This window comes from Miscanthus floridulus, chromosome 18 (assembly GCF_019320115.1).
Source record: "Miscanthus floridulus cultivar M001 chromosome 18, ASM1932011v1, whole genome shotgun sequence".
Taxonomy (NCBI): domain Eukaryota; kingdom Viridiplantae; phylum Streptophyta; class Magnoliopsida; order Poales; family Poaceae; genus Miscanthus; species Miscanthus floridulus.
In genome coordinates, this window is record NC_089597.1 from 60,092,220 (window position 1) to 60,113,587 (window position 21,368).

The following is a 21,368-nucleotide window of genomic DNA, read 5'->3' on the forward strand; positions in this document are numbered from 1 at the left end:
CAATGAAGCTGCTCTCGATGTCTGGGATGGTTCTAAGGTGGCCAACCATGAGCGGAGGTGGACTGGAGAGAGAGATAGCCACCGGTGAGCATAAATACATGGAAACCGAGATCAAAATGAGAGGGAAAGGTGACCTATAGTTGCGGTACGACCTTGTGAAGCTCCTAGATGAGATACCGATGGCGATTGAGAGCTCCGAGCAGTGAATCGGAGCGACGGGGGTGTGGTTGAGTGTGGCAATAGTAAGGGGAAGAAGGGCTCAGCAAAGGGGTTTTATAGGTGAGCGAGTGCGGCAGAAAAGGGAAACAGGCGGGGCAGAGCCTCAGAATCAACGGATTTCGAAAGCCTTCCTTAGCTAGCTCAGGGTGCGGTGGGCGTCCATGGATGGCAAGCGCCATCATCGGACGGTGAAGAAGGAAGGGGAAAAGAGCGACTAACAAGTGAGTCCTACGTGCAGTGAGAGATGAGGGGAATTGGCAGCGCACAGATGTGGGCACGGAGCAGGCCCCCGGCTAGGCCGAGTGCACGCCAAACTGGGCCACGGTGTGCGCGCGCGTGCGAAGTAAGGGCGCTGGAGCAGGCCACCGAGTAGGCCATGATGATAGGCTGTGCGTATGATTTAGAAGGGAATGAAGGGTGTGCGGGGCTAGGCTGCTGAGCAAGCCCTAGGCTGGAATGGGGTGTGGGTGAAAATAGAAAAAAAAAACCTTTTTCATTTTTTGGTTTTTGTAAACTTGCTCCAAATTCAAACTGGATTTGAATTCAAAGCCACTCAACTCTAACCCTACACTCAGACAAAAACCAAAATGCCATGGCATGAATGCAACAATCATGTTACTAAATCTTATAGTAAATTTTAATTATCCAAAAATTATTATTTAACCTAGTTTGAAATGCATAAAAATGAATTAAATGCTCAAATTTAATTACTAATTTATAATAAATTTTTAGGTTGTTATAGCTGCACAATATCACCGTCAATTGTTCACTTAAGAGCAAAATCATAGAACTGCAGAAGACAGATGTGGGTGTGTTCCACATCAAGCAAAAGATGAAAGAATAGGAAATCAAGCATTTTAGGTTGGATGAAAGAGGTGTGAAATGGTTTGAGGACTGACTAGTAGTACCAAAGGACTGCGAGCTTAGAAATCAAATTTTAGATGAAGCTCACTCATCCAAGTTGTCTATCCATCTAGGTAGTAGCAAAATGTATCAAGATTTGAAACCCATTTTTAGTGGACCAATATGAAGAAAGAGATCACCGCCTAAGTCGCTAGGTGTGATAATTGCAGTAGAGTCAAGGCCATTCATTTGAAATCTGCTAGATTACTTTAGCCGTTGCCTATTCTTGGCTAGAAATGGTAGAAAATAAGTATGGACTTTATTATAGGCCTCCTGCTGACACAACAAGGTCGCTATTCCATATGGGTCATTGTAGATCGCCACACCAAATCAGCACATTTTATATCGGTTAAAACGACGTATCAAGCTGGGAGGTACTTTGAGCTGTATGTTTCATAGATCATGAGGCTACATGGAGTACCAAGGGCCACAATCTTAGATCAGGGCCCATAGTTTATATCTCATTTTTGGAACATTTGCACCATGCTTTGGGAACTAAACTAATCTGAATTTTAGCATATCATCCACAAACTTCTGGACAGACTGAGTGAGTGAAGCAAATTTTAGAAGATATGTTGAGATCTTGTGTTATACCTTCCAAGGGTTCATGGGAGAAATGGCTATCTTTAGCCGAGTTCTCCTACAACAACAGTTATCAAGCCAGCATCAAGATGACTCCTTTTGAAGCCTTGTATGGTCGGAAATGTAGAACTCCTTTGAATTGGATTGAGCCTGGTGAAAGAAGATACTTTGGCATTCACTTTGTCGCCGAAGCTAAAGAGCAAGTATGCATTATCAACAGCATATGAGAGCAGCTCAGTCTAGACAAACGAGTTATGCTAATTAAAGAAGAAGACCACTAACTTTTGAAGTGGGAGACTATGTGTACTTAAAAGTTTTGCCCATGAAAGTAGTGTAGAGATTTAGAGTAAAAAGAAAGCTTGCGTCTAGGTATGTAAGCCCGTACCAGATTATTGAATGGAAGGGAAATGTCACCTATAAGTTACAACTTCCTCCAGAGATGAGTGTGATATTCGATATCTTCCATGTTTCTCAGTTGAAAAGATGCCTTCTAATAACTGAGGAAGCCATTGCACTCACCAACATTAAGCTCCAATTGGATTTGACCTATGAAGAGAAACCAATCCATGTGCTAGAAGAAATGGAAAGAGTAACCCGGAGCAAGGTCATTAAGTTCTACAAGGTGGTGTGGAATAACCACAGTGAACAAGACGCCACGTGGGAACAGGAGGATTATTTACGTGAGGTTTATCCCTCCTTTTATGAGGAATGGTAGGTCTTTTAAATCTCAGGACAAGATTCCTATAAGGGGGAGGGGCTGTAACACCCCGATGTTAAGCATTGCATTTGACATTTGCATTTCAAGAGCACAAGCATCATCCAAGCATCCATGAACATGAGCATATGAAATTTTATCTCATTCTTATACCTTATCACATGAAAAGTTGATTATATATATATGCTTATGCTTGTAATCTTATATGACCAATGTATGAGATGGTTGTGAGGTCATGAAAACACCTTAGACACATCTACAATGATAAATGGAACAATGTTTATATTCATGACATAGACCAAATTTGCTTCTAAGTGTTGGTTTCATTTGAAATGCCATTTTTATGATACTAGTTTGACCAAAGTTGAATAGTAGCTTAGAGTTGCATGTTGTGTGACCTAAATAAAAGTTGTAGCTCTTGTCATGGGTAACAAACTTTATTTAAGGGTCATGAGCTATTTTAGTGTCTAACATGGTCAAATAGAGCTCACAAGAATCAACACAATGTTGTTTTCAAAACTTAAAATTCTTTTCCGTGTTGAGGCTATTTTTAGTTTCAAAGTACCTCACTTTAGAGCTATGTAGTTTGAAAACCATTGAGAATTAGATGATGGTTCCTAAAGCAAAGTTAGAGATCTCACATAGCTCTACAACTTTCACTAATACCAATTTTGCTAACTCGAACTGGATTAGGAGATATAGAGGAACGAAGTAGCGCTATCAGTCATTGAATCGGCACTTAGCCGATTTGAATCAACTAGCTATCGTGGCCGACCATGCTAGGCCACGAGCGTCGCATGGTGGCAGCATGCCGGTGTTGGCCCAGCTAGTTGGGCCAACAGGGGGAGATAAAGGAGGTGAAGCCGCTGCGCTCACTCACTCTTGCTCTCTCGGCCTCTCTCTGCCTCTCCTTCACCTGCAGCACCAAAGCTAAAAACCACGCCATAGCCAAGCTTCCCCACCACTCCACCCTAACCTATCCATGTCGTAGAGCTTTGCTAGGGTTTGTAGGTGCCATAGCCGCACTCTCCTAGCCATGCCATCGCCGGGGATGGCTGGAGCACCACCGCGGGTCGCTGTCGAGCCGCAATGCTCGCCGGTGGGCTAGCTCTGGAGATCCTCTAAGCAAACTTAGGGTACCAGTAGGTGCACATGAGAGTGGGGAACATGACGCTGGTGAACTCGCCATGGACGAGCTATTCACCAATCAAGCCACGCCCCTGCTCTATGTGTCACTGACATGTGGGTCCCATTGACCCGAGGGTCCTAGCTGTTAGTTGGTGTTTGAAATGTTTTTCCTGATTTATTTTTGCAGATGGGGTGAACAAAATTTGGTTGGATTCATCTTGAAGTGTACTAGTTGATAAAAATATGAAATATACTATTTAGGGTATTTTTTCTAGGTGAATTAAATTGAGCAAGATAAGTGTTTTTAAAGTAGTTTATATCTTGTAAAATGCATAACTTGAGCTCGGAAAGTGATAAAAATTTGATTCTGATTTTGCTGGTCTTGTGTTGACATGCTCTAGCTAGAAAAAATACTAAACCTATAGTAGGCATAATTGAAATATGGTCTTCATATTTAATCCTAATTAATTGCTATTTTCTAGTGAAATTAATTAGGGTAAAAATACATAACATATGATCATACAAATTTTTACATAGTATTATCATGCTAGGAGGAAAGTAAGAAAATATTAAATCTGTTGCTTGACACTTTTCACTATGCTAAACTATTTTTGCTAAAATAAGCATATGTAACTTGTTATTTTTGTAGAGGTAGCTATGCTTGTCCAAATGGCATGAAATTTGTACAGTAGACTACTAGGGTCATTTGTAGCCTACTGTAATTTTCTTAGAATTTATTATGCACTTTAAATATTTATCCTCTAAATCACCTTATTATCAAAGGAAATTAATATAAATAACTTAGTTATGTTTCACCATGATGTTTTCTGTGGTGGTTGTGATGCATATGATCTTTTGATGTTATTAGTTAGTCTTGGAGGTAATTGGTTGTATGCAACTAGTTAATTATAGTTTTATTATTCAACTAGATGACTACATGTGTAGTTTATGTTGTGGTAATAATTTCATGATGATAATGACATTTTATATGAAACTTGTTAATAAAAAAGTTGTAGATAACTTACTTATCCACCTTGTGTTAATTTTTCAAAATCATAGGACTCATGGTCTAAGAATTATAGATGTTAGAAGTCTGTTGTCAGAAATGCTTGCTCTTTGGATAGATTTGAATGATTGAATTGTTTTACCTAGATAACTGCTGAATCAGTTTAAGATGATTAAAAGAAAGTTGTATGTAATTTCATAAGCTTTCCATAAAGTCTACAACCATATTATTTTGATGTGTAGAACTCCAGTTATGATAAAAAACAAGTGGCTACTATCTTGTAGTCTAGAAAATGATTTACATAAGCGTTTGTTTAAGTTACTAGAGAAAAGATATGCACCTACACAGTAAAAGAAAATGTAACTTGTTATCACCGTAATGTAATACTATTGAGAACACTTTTGATGATGCATTCATCACATCATATCATCTTATACATGTCATTATATATGTATTCATGATATCTTATTTCATGCTCATGCATATAGGATCATCGGAAGGGATAACTCTTTTGGAGTTCAACGAAGAAGAAGAGGAGGAACAGCAGGAAACACCTTAGACCATAGCTCCAGAAAAAGAGGAGCAAACTCTTGAGGACCTCTCTGAGTGCCCGGATCATAGGCCGACCTCTTTCCTCAAAGGCAAGCCTTAGAGCATTTTAAGCCTCCCATGCTTTATAAAATATCACTTGAATCCCTTTATGTTTGATGCATTAGGTTATAAGAGTTGATTGGAAACATTTGATGCATAGAACTACCTTGTCTAGATACATATACCTTTAACCCTATGTAGGTCCATGATTGAATATATGCTTAGCCATGCTTGGACCGGTAGAAGTCGGCTGATTTCCTATCACCTACAAGATATAGGTGGATACCGAAGCATAGTTGGCTATATTTTCTATCATGGAACAGAACCATGGGGTAATGTAACTTGAGGCCATGCGAGGTCTATGTGTGGGTTGCCTCATATGATTCCATCTATGCTGCTTAAGGACCATACCATTGTTGGCGACTCTATCGAGATTGAACACATGCCCCTCACTTAGCTGGCTAGATAACTCGTTCTGACCGAGAAGCCGAGTAGCTCAACTCAGACCAGACCCTGTTCTATTAGAGTGCACACTCTAGATGGTAGTAAGAATGCGTGGGGAGCCACACTGAGCCCAAGTGATGAGGACATCGCCACGCTGGACACATCGACACCATGGTCTTCCCCAAGTTGCAATTCATTTCCAACTCAGCTGCCACGTCGTCCTCGGATTCAGCAGACACGTCGTCACTGTTTTGGTCATAACTTCCTCATACGACATCGAAACGGGCCGTTCTTGGATGCGTTGGAACGGGGACGACGACGCCGTCGTTTTGGCTGGTCCCAGCTCCAGAAGGTCTATGGATCATTCTATGTGACCACGGCAAGGTGCTGCGTCACCTATTTGGGCCAACTTGGCCATGTATCGTGTCGGGCCTTAAGCCCAAGTTGTGGGCGCCCAACCCCTGGCCGTCCCCAACCCTAGGTCGAGTCTTAGACTATAAACACAGCCGCCGCCACTGCTACACAATTGGGTTTTGTTTAGAGTTTAGTTTTCCATCAAGAAACTGAATCGTTCATTGTAACTGTGGTGACAAATCCTTTTACAGTGATCCAGGGCCCCCGTTCTTGATCTCCTCCACTATGTTGATTAGTCCTTTGGAACCGAGTTCTTGAATCCTCTATTGATATCCGCGTCATTCATATTTGCAATTTCAGATTGCGTGTTTTACCTTCTTGCTTGTGCTCTTCAATTCGCTTGCAGGAAAAGCCTTCTTGGCGAGGTCAATCAAGTTATGCTTGGTTGATAACCAATGGAGTAGTGGTGTAATGGTTGCAGGGTTCGAATCGTGTCTGATTTGAAGCCGGATCGCCAATGTCGAGATCTCCACAAATCGAACTTACCGGCTACCTCTCGGAAGATCGGGCCTATACTCATCAATTGGTATCAGATATTTTAGGTTTACCGTGAGGTATAATCTCGTTTGCCTTAGATTCATATTTGTTCATTACCTAGAGACCACAAAAAGCCCAAAAATATTTCAATTTCTGCTGTCCTATCGCCCTTTGTGCCTTTGCAATTTCGTTTCAGATTCGTGTTGTTGAGTTTGTGTCCGTGGTCGAGTCTTGTTGCTGGTTTAGGATTGTGTTCGTGGTCGTAGTTCAATCGCCTGTTGCTGTGATTTTGTTTTCCGCCGCTATCCCATCCACCGTTCCCAAACAACAAGTCGAAGCCACCACATTACTCGACTTGCCCCGCTAGCCGCCTTGTGTAACTTTTTGCCGCCGCGCAAACCCTAGATAGGTTGCCAGCCGCTCTTATTTTGCCTGCATCGCAGCCCTCCTTACATCATTAGGTGAATACCTACTGCTGTGATCGGTGTTAGAGTTTAGGGACGCTTTGCCCTAACTGCCGCCGCCGTGTTGTGCCTCCCGGAAAACATACCTTGAGATACCTTCGGTAAAACAGGCATAACTTTTCGCTCGTTTATCAGAAAAATCTGAAATTTTTTGTGCAGCTTCTTGATACCATTTGGACCCGACCCAAACTCGGCTTCGCCCTGTTTGGTTTCATCAGAATTGCCAAAAAAATTTGGGAAAATATAGAAAAAAAATTGTCAAAGTTTTTGCACGCTTTTCAGAGAACGTGCTGAATTTCTGTAGACCACATCCCACCTCAGTTGTAGGTGCCAATTTTTGTGGTTGCATCTTTTGTGATCCTTGTTCAGAGAAAAGTATAAAAAAATAGTAAAAAAAAGTTTGTTTCCTACTAGTGCCTTTTGGAAAAATCCGGGAAAAATTCAGGAAAAAGGAGAAATCCGGGCTATTTGCTTGTTCTGTGAGTTCTTTCGATCGTCCTTTGTTTTCACCTTGTTGCGCTACATCTCGACACGTCTTAGCCAGCACCTGTGATTTGTACTTTGGATCTAGATTGAACAATCGCTACTCTGCACTCGTTAATTGCTAATCCTTGCTGTCATATTGTGTGCCTACCCATAGCTCCACATATTCTTCTGTCAGCACAAGTTCATCTTGCAACTGTTACCCATGCTCCACAACAGATTGCTTCGCCACTTTGGTTTTGCTCCTGTTTGGCGTTGGTAAGAATACAGGCAAGACGGTGGTAAGCCGCTTGTGATTTTGCATTCCACTTTCACCACCATCACCACCACTTGTTTCCTTTTAGTTGATAGGGATAATACTTTGGTGTTGTCTTTTTCTATCTTCTAACCATGGCAGGAACTCCAACGGACTTCAATGAGTGCGTGTCCAAGGGCGAGCTTGCAACGTTCATGACTGAACAACGCAATCTTATGACCGAGCTGACGCGCAACATGAACAATCTGGTCACCCGCATTGAATAGCTTGAGCAACGCCCTCCACCTTATCATGCTGATGATGAAGACGCGGATGCTTTTGGTGATGAAGATGCGTATGCTGACGGTGGTGCCCGTCGCCGCCTCAACTTCAATCGTCGTGGTATGGCAGGAAATAATCATGGTAATAATGATCCTTTTGCTAAAATTAAATTTAGTCTACCTCCTTTTGCTGGTAATGTTGATCCAGAGGCATATTTAGATTGGGAGCTTGCTGTTCAACAAAAATTTGATTCTCATAATATTCCTGCTGAGCATAGAGTTAGACTTGCTACTAGTGAGTTTACTAATTTTGCTTTGTTCTGGTGGAGTGATCTTTGCAATGCCAATAATGCTGCTGCTGTGCCACAAACTTGGAATGTTTTAAAGCAACGTATGACATCTCGTTTTGTTCCTCCTTATTACCAACGTGATTTACGTTTGAAACTACAAACTTTAAAACAAGGTGATAAAGGAGTAGAAGCATACTATCAAGAATTGCTTATTGGTTTAGCACATTGTGGTATAAATGAAGATGATCATGATGCTAGTGCTAGATTTTTTGGTGGTTTAAACTATGATATACAGAACATACTTGATTACAAAGAATGGCGCAATTTTTCCCAATTGTATCATCTTGCTATTAAGGCAGAACGAGAAGTACAGGGACGCAAACAACACCAGCTTTTCAGGTCTAACAATGGGAGGAATTTTCAGCAGCGTTCTGAGCCGGAGACGCCCAAGCTTCCTGTTGCACCACAGCCATCTACACCTCCATTTTCTTCCGAGGTAAGTAAATTGTCTAATGTGCAGTTTCCACAGCTGAAGAAAGGTGGCACTCCGGGTGCTTCTACTAGCTCCTCCTCGTCTAGCTCTAAAATCATTTGCCACCGATGCAAAGGCATGAGACATGTCATGAAGGAATGCCCCAGTCGTCGCGCTTTCATTGCTATAGAGGATGGATATGTAAGTGCTAGTGATGTTGAAGATGATTTAGCCCTTGCTGCTAACATTGATGCAGATCTCACCGAGGGCGATCAAGACAAGGAGGCCATCACCATTGACTCCGTGGCTACTGCCATGGACTACCCTAGCCTTCTTGTGCAGCGTGTGTTGAGTACACGTGTGGGTCATGAAGAAGAGATGAAGATCCAACGCCACAATTTGTTCCACATGTATCTCATTGTGCAGGGTTGTCGTGTTCTCACTATCATTGATAGCGGGAGTTGCAACAACTTGGTGAGTTCAGATTTGGTTGACAAGCTTGGCTTGACCACACGACAACATTCGTATCCATATAAACTTCAATGGTTCAATAATAGTGGTAAGACTATGGTAACTAAATCAGCACGCATTAGCTTTTTCACAGGCTCTTATCATGATACTGCTGATTTTGATGTTGTCCCTATGCAAGCTTGTTCCATTTTGTTAGGTCGCCCATGGGAATTTGATAATGATGCTTTACACCATGGTAGAACTAATACATACACTATCATACATAAGGACAAGAAAATTACATTGCTGCCTTTGTCTCCTATGGATATTATTAAACATGCTAATGAGATCAAAAATAAACCTCCAACAGACATTGCTAAAAATAATGGGATTAAGTTAAAAGGAGGTGCTTTTCTTGCTACAACTCCTGCTACTGCTGAGTTATGTGATCCAACAGACATTGCTAAAAATAATGGGATTAAGTTAAAAGGAGGTGCTTTTCTTGCTACAACTCCTGCTACTGCTGAGTTATGTGATAATCCTAATGCACCATGTTATACTATGTTTTGTCAACCTTTTATGTCTGGTGCATTGCTTGCTGTCACTAACCTTTTGTAGGAGTTTGCTGATGATGGGATGGAGTCGAGGACGACTCCAATTCTACAAGGAGGGGATGATGAGGACATCGCCAAGATGGAGTCGAGGACGACTCCAATTCGAGAAGGGGAGGATGATGAGGACATCGCCATGCTGGACACAACGACGCCATGGTCTTCCCCAAGTTGCAATTCGTTTCCAACTCAGCTGCCATGTCGTCCTCGGATTCAGCAGACACGTCGTCACTGTTTCGGTCATAACTTCCTCATACGACATCAAAACGGGACGTTCTTGGATGCGTTGGAAAGGGGACGACGACGCCGTCGTTTTGGATCTAGTCCCAGCTCCAGAAGGTCTGTGGATCATTCTGTGTGACCACGGCAAGGTGCTGTGTCACCTATTTGGGCCAACTTGGCCATGTATTGTGTCGGGCCTTAAGCCCAAGTTGTGGGCGCCCAACCCCTGGCCGTCCCCAACCCTAGGTCAAGTCTTAGACTATAAACACAGCCGCCGCCACTGCTACACAATTGGGTTTTATTTAGAATTTAGTTTTCCATCGAGAAACTAAATTGTTCATTGTAACTGTGGTGACAAATCCTTTTACAGTGATCCAGGGCCCCTATTCTTGATCTCCTCCACTGTGTCAATTAGTCCTTTGGAACCGAGTTCTTGAATCCTCTATTGATATCCGCGTCATTCATATTTGCAATTTCAGATTGCGTGTTTTACCTTCTTGCTTGTGCTCTTCGATTCGCTTGCAGGAAAAGCCTTCTTGGCGAGGTCAATCAAGTTGTGCTTGGTTGATAGCCAACGGAGCAGTGGTGTAACGGTTGCAGGGTTTGAATCATGTCTGATTTGAAGCCGGATCACCAACGTCGAGATCTCCACAAATCAAACTTACCGGCTACCTATCGGAAGATTGGGCCTATACTCATCACCAAGGGTAGGTCAGGCCTAAATGTCCTAGCAGCTAGTTGTTCTTGATTGTGCAGTGCTGGGTGAACCCGTGAAATGTGGACCATGTAACAGAACCATCCAATTTATAAGAACACAAGTCCAATAGCAACCACCGAGGCAGTCAAACCATTACACTTGAGCCCATATAGATCTAGTAGTCCATCGAGTATCACGAAGGATCTCGAATCAACCAACATTCAAGCCAAGATCGTACATGATTCAACATACAAGCCACATGTTACAATGAGTTCACAAATAGTTTGTCATACATCGAAGTTCCAACATAGTTATTACAACATTAGTTTAATAGTAGCAGAAGCAACATAGTTTAGAACGACATCAACAGTAGTTTAGATGCATAGCCAGTTTTCATAGTCATCTCCAACAAAAACACAAGGGTGAGATGATATATAGAATGACCATGCCCATGGTCCTATTCCTTATCCACTGCAGGAGCAAAGTAGTGCTTATAGTAGCCGTGGTACATCACGTTATCTGCAACAACGGCAATAAAACCCTAAGTATGAGAAGGTACTCAGCCGGACTTACCCGTCAACAACTAAAATACTAAGACACCAAGGAGTATGCAAGGCTTTATAAGTAGAGCTATTAGACATTATCTGCATAAAAAGCATTAGTTATCTAATATCTTTTAAACTGTGAATCACTAGTTATTAATCCTATCTCATACTAGATTAGCAACTATCCTATGCCAAACATGTTGGTACCATTAAGTCAATATAATAATAATCATATCAAGTTGAGCTCTTTCATAATCTCATAACCAACACTTCCATCCATTACTACGATGAAGCGTACTCCTGTCAAGTTCTCACTATCAAGGAGAGACGGTGATTCGAATCGATTCCTACCCAGCTGGGGAATTATTCCTAACACACACCCATACTTCCCCCATCGGGGTCGCATCAGGTCACCTTTGGTATAACTCAAGTCCAAATTATGGGTAAGATCAGCGCCGTACCCTCAAAGATACTACCAATCTACTAGGAAGCTCAAGACTCAAACCCGCCCTTAGACTCATGCCATTGGTTCTCCGCACATCCTTACTGCCTCTAGGGTGCACACTTTAACTGCTCATGTCCCCGTCCTAAGTTGAGCTACTCGGCTTCGCGGTCGGAATGACTTATTAGGCCAACTATTTGAGAGGCATGCGTTTAACATGACAAGATGACCTCCAACGTCCGGTCCTTAAATGACACAAATGGAATCACTATGATTACCACCAACATAAGACTCCACATAGTCTCCAATTAATCAACAACACCAAGTTATGTTCCACGATAGCACCATATAGACAACCGTGATCGAGTTATCACCTATGGAACGTAGGTGATAGGAAATCACCCGACTGCTACTGGTGTAAGCATAGCAAAGATAAGGAGCATTATTGGACTTAAATAGGATTCAGGGTAGATATTTCTAGACAAGGAAAGGTAATATGCTACAAGTGTTCCCAAACAACTCCTATCACGTAATGCAGCAATACGAGTAACTTAGGTGACATTAATAAAATAGGGAGACTTATAATGCTCCCGGGCTTGCCTTTCACAAATGTGGTAGGTTGATTATCCGGGCACTCGGGAAGATCATCAACTTTAGGCTCTCCTTCTCTTGGAATCTCCTGGTGCTGCACCTCTTTGTTCTCCTCTTGTGGATCGGCTTTCAAGTTCCACCAACGTGATCCCTTTGGCTACACCTATTGTATGCATATGCATAAGTTCCATGAATGCGTAAGAAGGATCATGGATGATGCAACATGGGAATGTATATGATTCTATGATAATGATGTCAATTTACACAAATTATAACAACGCTAATTCCATGTTTACTGAGTTGGTGCATAACTCTTCTCTATCCATTTCCAATATTCTTCACAAGACAATTTCTAAGCTACACATAGCAATTAAAAGTTTAAATCATAACTATAGTTATACCTATTCAAATACTATGATCAAGCACTTTCTTGAAAACTTATAAAATTTCCTACAACTTTCATTTAATCACCATAAGCTAATTCAAATTCTATCCTAACAAAAATAGGCAATCTTTCCAACTCTGTCCAGAAATTCTAGAGAACAAGTATTTCGGGAGACCAACCTCAAACAGCTATAAATCCTAAACTATTTGTTCTATTGCCCTAAAATTTTGACATAAGATAGATGAAGAAGTTCCCTACAACTTTGTTATTAACCATTTTTACAACAAATCACATCTTGCCAAAGCAATTCATCAAGTGACAGAATCTGTCCAAAACAACCTTTATGATTGAATTATAGAGCAATAATATTTTCACTGCATATATGCATTCAAAATTAGACATCACTAAATGTACCAATAGTTTAGGAATGTGAAATACACTCAAGAAAATCTAATGTTCAAGCCCAATTTATTTATTTAAATGCCTTTATTAATTTAATTAGATATCAGTTGAAATAACAAACATATATCAAATTTCAACAATAAATTCTCAAAAAATTACAGTAGATTCCAAGTGCTCCTAATAAGCTACTATACAAATTTCATACCATTGGAACATATATAACATCCTCTACAAAAATGACAAGTTAGCAAGGTTTATTTTAGTGAAAATAGTTAACCCTATAGAAAAGTGTCAAGCAACAAATTTTATATTTTTCCTAGCTTCATCCTAATACCATAATACTGTACAAAAATTTGCATGACAATATATTACTTATTTTATCCTTATGAATTTCCTCAGAAATCACCATTTATTAATAGATAAATAGAAAGGTCTTACTCCAATCAAGTTTACTACAAGTTTAGTATTTTTCCTAGCTAGAGCATGCCAATACAAACTCAACAAAATTGGAATCACAATTTTTGCATATACCAAACCCAAGTTACACATTTTTCAAGATAGAAACCACTTAAAAAGCATTGATATAACTACATTTTATTCTCCTAGAAAAATACCATCAATAGTGCATCTCATATTTTTATCAAATACTAGATTTCATGAGGAATCCAACAAAATTTGGTTCACCAAATTTGGACACTCCTAGCTTGAGATATGAATTTTTGAAACATGCATTCAAATCTAGAAAATTAAATAAAAAATTCAATTCATAATAGACTGACAGCCGGGGCCCGCTAGTTAGTGGGACCCGCACGTCAGCGACTCTAGAGCAGGGGAGGTGCTCTGGCCAGCGTTATCTCGCTGGCGGTGAGATCACCGGCAACGATGATGACACCTACGTGCTCCCTATGATCCCCCGCACCTAGTAGTACCCTTCATTTAGACCGGTGGTGCACTAGAGCACCCTCGCCAGCGACAATGGCGGATGATAGAGGTAGCACGGTGGTACGCTGGTGTTCTTTGGCCACCTCATGCTCTTGTGAGGTATGCTATGGCTTCATGGACTCCTAGTGAAGCTATCTAGGGTGGTTATGGTTCCGATGAGGCGGCAGTGAGATCTAACCACGTGCATGCCCATGCGACGACACATAGAGGACGGTGGTGCTCCCACCGTTCTGGCAAGATGGCAGCGAGAGGTGGTTCTCTGTCTCGCCATCTGCTAGGTCTAGGTTTACTCAACCTAATGCGCGTGAGGGATGATGGAGGCGATAGGCTAGCTTGACAACAGCGAGCTCGATTCTCACAGCAACCATGGTGGACGCGGCGAGAGCGGCTGTGTGTTCCTGCACAACTGTGCAGTAGCATCAAGTCAAGCTCCTACCTAAGCAAAAGTAACACAAAGCAACTATAGACAGTGGAAAAGGAGGGTAGGAGGTGCGATAGAAAGGCGCAACCACAATGAGCTGAGCATGTGGTGGCGCACCGACGAGCTCAAGGCGACGGCTATGCAAAATGTGCCTTACTAAGGCTCTGCAAGCTAGGCTAGTGGGTCAGGTGGAAGAGATGATGATGGTAGAGCTATTGGCTAGCTGGATTAGCCAGTGGTGGAGCAACAATGGCGTGCGAGCGGGAGAAGCACGGTGGTGGCAATGGTGGGCACAGGCGCCTCGGTGCGGCGTGGAGAAGAGAGTAGAGGGTGAGAGATGAAATGGAAGCAGCAGCAACACGTCGCATGGTTCATCTACTTTGGCACAATGTTGTGGGGCCAACGGTGGCATATGGACACCATGAGGTGAGCACACACTGCGTGCGATTGGCCACGACCGATGCTGATCTGTATTGGCTCAACTGATTCATTCACCCCCCCTGCTCGATTGATGATGTGAAATCATCCACCTATATCTCCCAATCCGGTCGTTAATTGCAAAAACTTCTTTAACAAGAATCATAGAGCTACACGAGATCTACAACTTTGATTAAATGAGTTCAGTCTAGATTGGTCTAGTTTATAAACTACAACACGTCAAACACAGGTTCATTAATACGGTAAACCACCTCAAGACTTAGAAAAGTTTTCAAGTCAAAAACAATAATTCAATTGCTACTTGATGAGGACATGACACCCATGCTCATGACCATGTTTGGTGCATGGGATAGAGGGGAAGGAGGCCAGCAAGGGTGTCCAAGTCAAGAAGGAGACCCGAGGCTAATTCGATTCGAAGTCCCCGATGTGGAGGCCCAAAGCAACTCAATGTTCGAGTTTGCCTCGGAATCCAGGATCCAGTCTGCCTTAAACTGGTCACCCAGGACGTATCCAGGATTCGCTTTTCGATGATCCACATATAGGATGGAAAGATAATTTGATAAGGAAGCCAATCCAAGTGGTTTCATGTCAAAAGCTCTTCGGAATCAATGGGAATCGTCGAAACAAGTCAGTATCCAGAATCTGCCAGAGTGTTGTGACACCTTCTTTTGGTCCATTGGACCAGTGTATCAGTGTTTGGGCCCATTAGGGGGCGTGTCCAGGGTAGGCAATGACCCTAAGACCTTTATAATCATATGCCACTACCATCATTAGGGTTTGGGTTTTGCTTAGATTATTCTGTCAAGAACAGTTTCAGCCATTCATCGGTTTGTGAGACCCCAACTTCGTGAGATAATCTTTCATCTGCAATTTGGTTGTGTTCTTTCTTATTCTTGCTTGTGTTCTTCATTACACTAGGCAAGGATTAGCCTTCTTGGTGAGGTCAACCTAGTCCGTGACTTGGTTGATAACCAGAGGAGCTATGGTGCTAAGATTGCAGGGTTCGATCTTTCGATCTAAAGCCGGAATCGGTGTGTCATTCTCCGATTCCGAGGCAGACTCGAACTTGAGTTGCTTTGGGCCTCCACCTCGGGGACTCGAACCGAATTGGCCTCAGGCCTCCTTCTTGACTTGGACACCCTTGCTGGCCTCCTTTCCCCTCTATCCCAATGCACCAAACATTGTCATGAGCATGGGTGTCATGTCCTCATCAGACAGACCCCTTGGGAGGGTGCCCATGTAGCCACTTTTGAAGTTCTCAGTGAAATCTGTCAGGAATTTGGTGATGAGCTTGTCAATGGGCCTGTTGGATCTTTCCCTTGAGTGGATGCATCATAGACTGCTTGGACCCAGTCCGGGCGGTAATGCTTTGGTAAGAGACCAGGATGAAAGAGCAAGAAGTAGCAATGCTATAATGAGTGCCATGCATACAGTTATAAAGATGTTTTACTCTCGCTAGGATAGCTACATCAGCTATATGCAAGAGCTCCAAAGAGCATAGGCTGCATGGCATAGGATGCGAGGACATGTGCGCAGGCACCGAAGGGCAGTTAGAGCAGCTTAGAATTAGATAGGTAATTATATGATAGCCTTGGATGCCCATCAAAGACAGTTTGTCCATGCTATTGCTGAAAGAGATGTAGCTAGGGCTAAGTTACAAGACGTTCATGCTAAGAGAGACGAGGTCATTTGCCTTGCTGAAGCTAGGGAGGCAGCTAGGATCCGGACTGTGTTCTAGGCTGCTAGGCAGGCAACGGAGTTTGATCACAGATAGCAGGAACTCATATGCCAGATTGAGGAGCTTCAGCTAGGATGTTGATTGATGAGGACATGGTGAACTCAATTCTTCCTCTAGCCCTAGCAGCTAGAAGAAGATCCCAATGTGTTGATTGTTGAGGATGATGGCATGGAGGTGGATGCCAAGGAGGAGCCTTAAGATGAATAGGTTGAGCCTTTTCAGGACGACCACGGTGATGGTGTGTTCGACATCGACAGCGACCACCTCGAGGAGTAGCTTAGCTATAATGTCTAGCTAGATGCATTAGCTCTTTTATCTTCGATCTTTATGTAATGAACTCATAATGTAGGTTTTGATTTCATGATGTACCCCTTTTTCAATGTTATTGGAACCTGTGCATGTACTACATGTGGTGATGGTACTTTTTAATGAATTTCCAATTGTTTTTGGCAAGAAAAATTTGGCATGTACAGAACGCGTTGCGAGTACTGATAAGTGATCCATTTGGTGATGTTATGTCATGGAAATGAATTATTGTGCCTCTTTGTTATTGTATGAATTTCATATTCTCTCTAATAATTATAGTATGGCATGATTATACAGTTCTCTGCAATCTCTTGACATCACCCAATAATCACTTGCTATTGCAACTTTGCAGATGACTCACACTCATGGAGGAGCTGGTACCAGGGTACCAGTAATGATGGTGATGATGATCTCCCACCACCACCGCACCCCACGCCAGCAAAAATGATGGCACAACTCCTAGAGACCCAATGGTTTATGGGGGAAGTACTGCATGGGCTTGCGTAGAACGCCGATCATGGACGGGGATGGGACGAAGCACTAGGGGCCCGAACCAAATTAGTTCAGTGATTTCAAGGACTTTTTGGACACTAAACCTCCTATCTTTAAGGAGGCAGAGGAGCCATTGCAAGCCGATGAATGGCTCAATACCATTGAGCAGAAATTTCGTCTCTTAAGAGTTATAGAGCATATGAAGGCTGAGTATGCCTCACATTAGTTGCATGGTCTAGCAGGCATTCCATGGACTCATTACTTGTCTACCCTCCTTGATAATGCTTAGGTTACTTGGAATGAGTTTAAGACTACTTTCAGGGGGCATCATATTCCCCTAGGTCTTATGAGCATGAAACATACAAAGTTTATGAGGCTTACTTAGGGCACCAAAAGTCTCACTGAGTACTTGCATGCCTTCAACAACCTCTCTAGGTATGCGCCTGAGTTTGTGAATACCGATGCTAAGAAGATTGCAAGCTTCAAGAGAGGACTAGGTCCAAAGTTGATGAAGACTCTAGCAAATAACAAGACTAAGACCTACAATGAATTCGTGAGTGATGCACTCACACAAGAGAATCATAATAATATTTATGTTGCATCCAAGAGCCACAAGAGGGCCTTTGAAGCTGGTGCATCTCAATAGAGAGCTCCAGTGGTGGCAAGAACCCAATACCACCCACCTGCTCCAAAATACCAGCCACCTCAGAAGAAGGCCCTAGCCAAGCCAAGCAAATAAAGGGTATCGTCGGGCATACTCTATTGCTCTACCACCTAAGGGTGGCTGCAGGACAAGGCAACTCGAAGGCACCACCTAACAATCAACCATGTTTCAATTGCAACAAGACTAGGTCATTGGGTGAGGGAGTGACCTTACACCAAGAACAATCAGAAGCCAGCAGCTACAAATGTAGGCCCAGGGTATGTCCATTACACCACCATGGAAGAGATTCCCTCTAGCGAGGGTGTCACAAGCTGGTATGTTTCTTGTAAACCATCATCCTATAGTCATTCTATTTGATTCTAGGAGCTTCACTTTCATTCATGAGCCCAACATTTGCATCCAAGTATAATCAAAAAATATTTGTAGTAAACAAAGGTGGTTATTGTATAAGTGCAGCTAGGAGTAACATTTCTACCTAATCAGATAGTTAAAGATGTACTTATCCTAAATAAGTGAACGAGAGTATACTGCAAATTTAGTGATATTACTAGGATTGGGTATAGATGTGATCTTGGGTATGAATTGGATGAAGAACCATAGTGTCCTTATCGATACATCGACTAGAACCATTATGTTGAGGGACCCCAAGAATAACTATGCTTTTCTAGTACCCCTTCCTAGGGAGTTTGATCTCCAAAATGTGGCCAATGCTATCCAGCCTATGGCCCTTGCTGATATTCCTGTAGTATGTGAGTTTCTAGATGTCTTTCCTGATGAATTGCCAGGGTTACCACATAACAGAGAGATAGAGTTCAAGATAGAATTGTTACTGGGTACCGCACCCATTTGTCGAAGACCATATAGAATGCCACCTAATGAGTTGGCAGAACTGAAGATCCAATTGCCAAAACTCTTAGAAAAGGGTGTTATTCGCCCTAGTTCGTCACCATGGGATTGTCTAGGCTATATTCGTGAAAAAGAAGGACAAGTCTTTGTGGACGTGTGTGGACTATCGACCACTCAATGTTGTTACTATCAAGAACAAATATCCTTTGCCTCACATTGATATCTTATGTGATCAATTGGTGAAAGCAAAATTGTTCTCTAAGATTGATTTGAGGTCAGGATATTACCAAATCAAGATTAGGACCGGAAGACATACCCAAGACGACCTTTTCTACTAGGTATCGCCTTTATGAATATTTAGTCATATCCTTTGGATTGACCAATGCTCCTGCCTATTTCATGTATTTGATGAACTCAGTGTTCATGCCCGAACTTGACAAGTTTGTGGTTGTGTTTATCGATGATATCTTGATTTATTCAGAGACTGCCGAAGAGCATGAGGAGTAGTTGAGAGTGGTGTTGTCGAGACTAAGAGAGCATAAGTTGTATGCAAAGTTTAGTAAATGTGAGTTTTGGTTGAAGAAGGTACCTTTCCTAGGTCACATATTATCTGAAGATGGAATTTCTGTAGACCCATCTAAAGTGCAAGAAGTGTTGGATTGGAAAGCTCCCACCTTAGTTCATGAGGTTCGAAAGTTTTCTTGGTCTAGCAGGATACTATCATTGGTTTATCCTAGATTTCTCCAAGATAGCCGAGCCTATGATGAGGCTACTTCAGAAGGTTGAAAAGTTTGTATGGACACCTAGAGTGTGAAGCAGCTTTTCACACTTTACGAACTTTGCTAACTGCTGCTCCTATTTTAGCACAACCTGAACATTGAGAAACTATTTGATGTATTTTGTGATGCATCAGGTACTGGTTTAGGGTGTGTTCTAATGCAGGAAGGCTGAGTCATTGCTTATGCCTCACGGCAATTAAGAAAGCATGAAGTCAATTATCCAACTCATGATTTAGAGCTAACATCAGTTGTCCATGCTCTAAAAGTGTGGAGACATTACCTACTTGGTAATGTTTGTCACATCTACACTGATCACAAAAGCCTTAAGTATATTTTCACTCAACTTGAGTTGAACATGAGGCAAGCGCAGATGGTTGAATTGATCAAGGATTACAACTTGGAAGTGCATTATCATCTGGGAAAAGCCAATGTGGTTGCTGATGCCTTAAGCCGGAAGTATCGGTGTAATCATTTGTTGGATGATGGTTTCAACTTATTGCATCTAGTAGTCTTACACAATATCATTGTTAGTTGCTCTCTTGAGTCAAAAATCATTGAGCTCCAACTGGACTGATGTGGGTATATTCCATATCAAAATAAAGATGAAAGAAGAAGAAAGTAAGCATTTTCGATTGGATGAGAATGGTGTTCTATGGTTTAAAGATCAACTTGTAGTGCCGAAGGATAGGGAGTTGAGAAACCAAATTCTAGAAGAAGCTCATTCTTCCAAGCTATCCATTCACCCGAGTAGCAGCAAGATGTACCAAGACTTGAAAACTCGATTTTGGTGGACAAAAATGAAGAAAGAAACTGCGACATATGTTGCTAGATGTGATAACTATTGCTGAGTTAAGGCCATTCATATGAAACCTAGCAGGGTTACTTCAGCCACTATCTATTCCAAGTTGGAAATGGGAGGACATTAGTATGGATTTTGTTGTCAGACTTCCAACCACTCAAAAGGGTCATGATTCTATATGGGTAATTGTTGATCATCTAACCAAGTCTGCACATTTTATTCCTGTTAATGTCAAGTGTCGACCTCATCAATATGCAAAGTTATACATTGATCAAATTGTAAGATTGCATGGAGTACCTAAGAGTATTGTATTAGATCAAGGGCTCCAGTTTGTTAACCATTTTTGGGAACACCTGCACAAGCACTTAGGTACCACATTGATTCATAGCTCTACTTATCACCCCCAGACAGCAGGTCAAATTGAGCGTGTGAATCAGATCTTGGAAGATATGTTGAGAGCATGTGTGATTTCTTCCAAGGGTTCATGGGAGGATTGGTTAACTTTGGCTGAATTGTCCTACAATAATAGCTATCAAGAGAGCATTAAGATGGCTCCGTTTGAAGCTTTATATGGTCGCAAGTGTAGGACCCTCTAAATTGGATTGAGCCTAGTGAAAGAACATACTATGGGATTGACTTTGTCAAAGAAGCTGAAGAATGAGTTCAAATCATTAAACAACATATAGAAGTTGCTCAATCAAGACAAAAGAGTTTTGTAGATAAAAGGAGAAGTCCTATTGTGTTCCAAATTGGAGATTATGTATATCTGAAGGTGTCCACAATGAAGAGAGTACAAAGGTTTGGAGTGAGATGAAAACTTGCTCCTAGGTATATCTATCCATATCAGATCATTGCAAAAAAGGACCAGTGCCCTACAAACTCCAGTTACCTTCA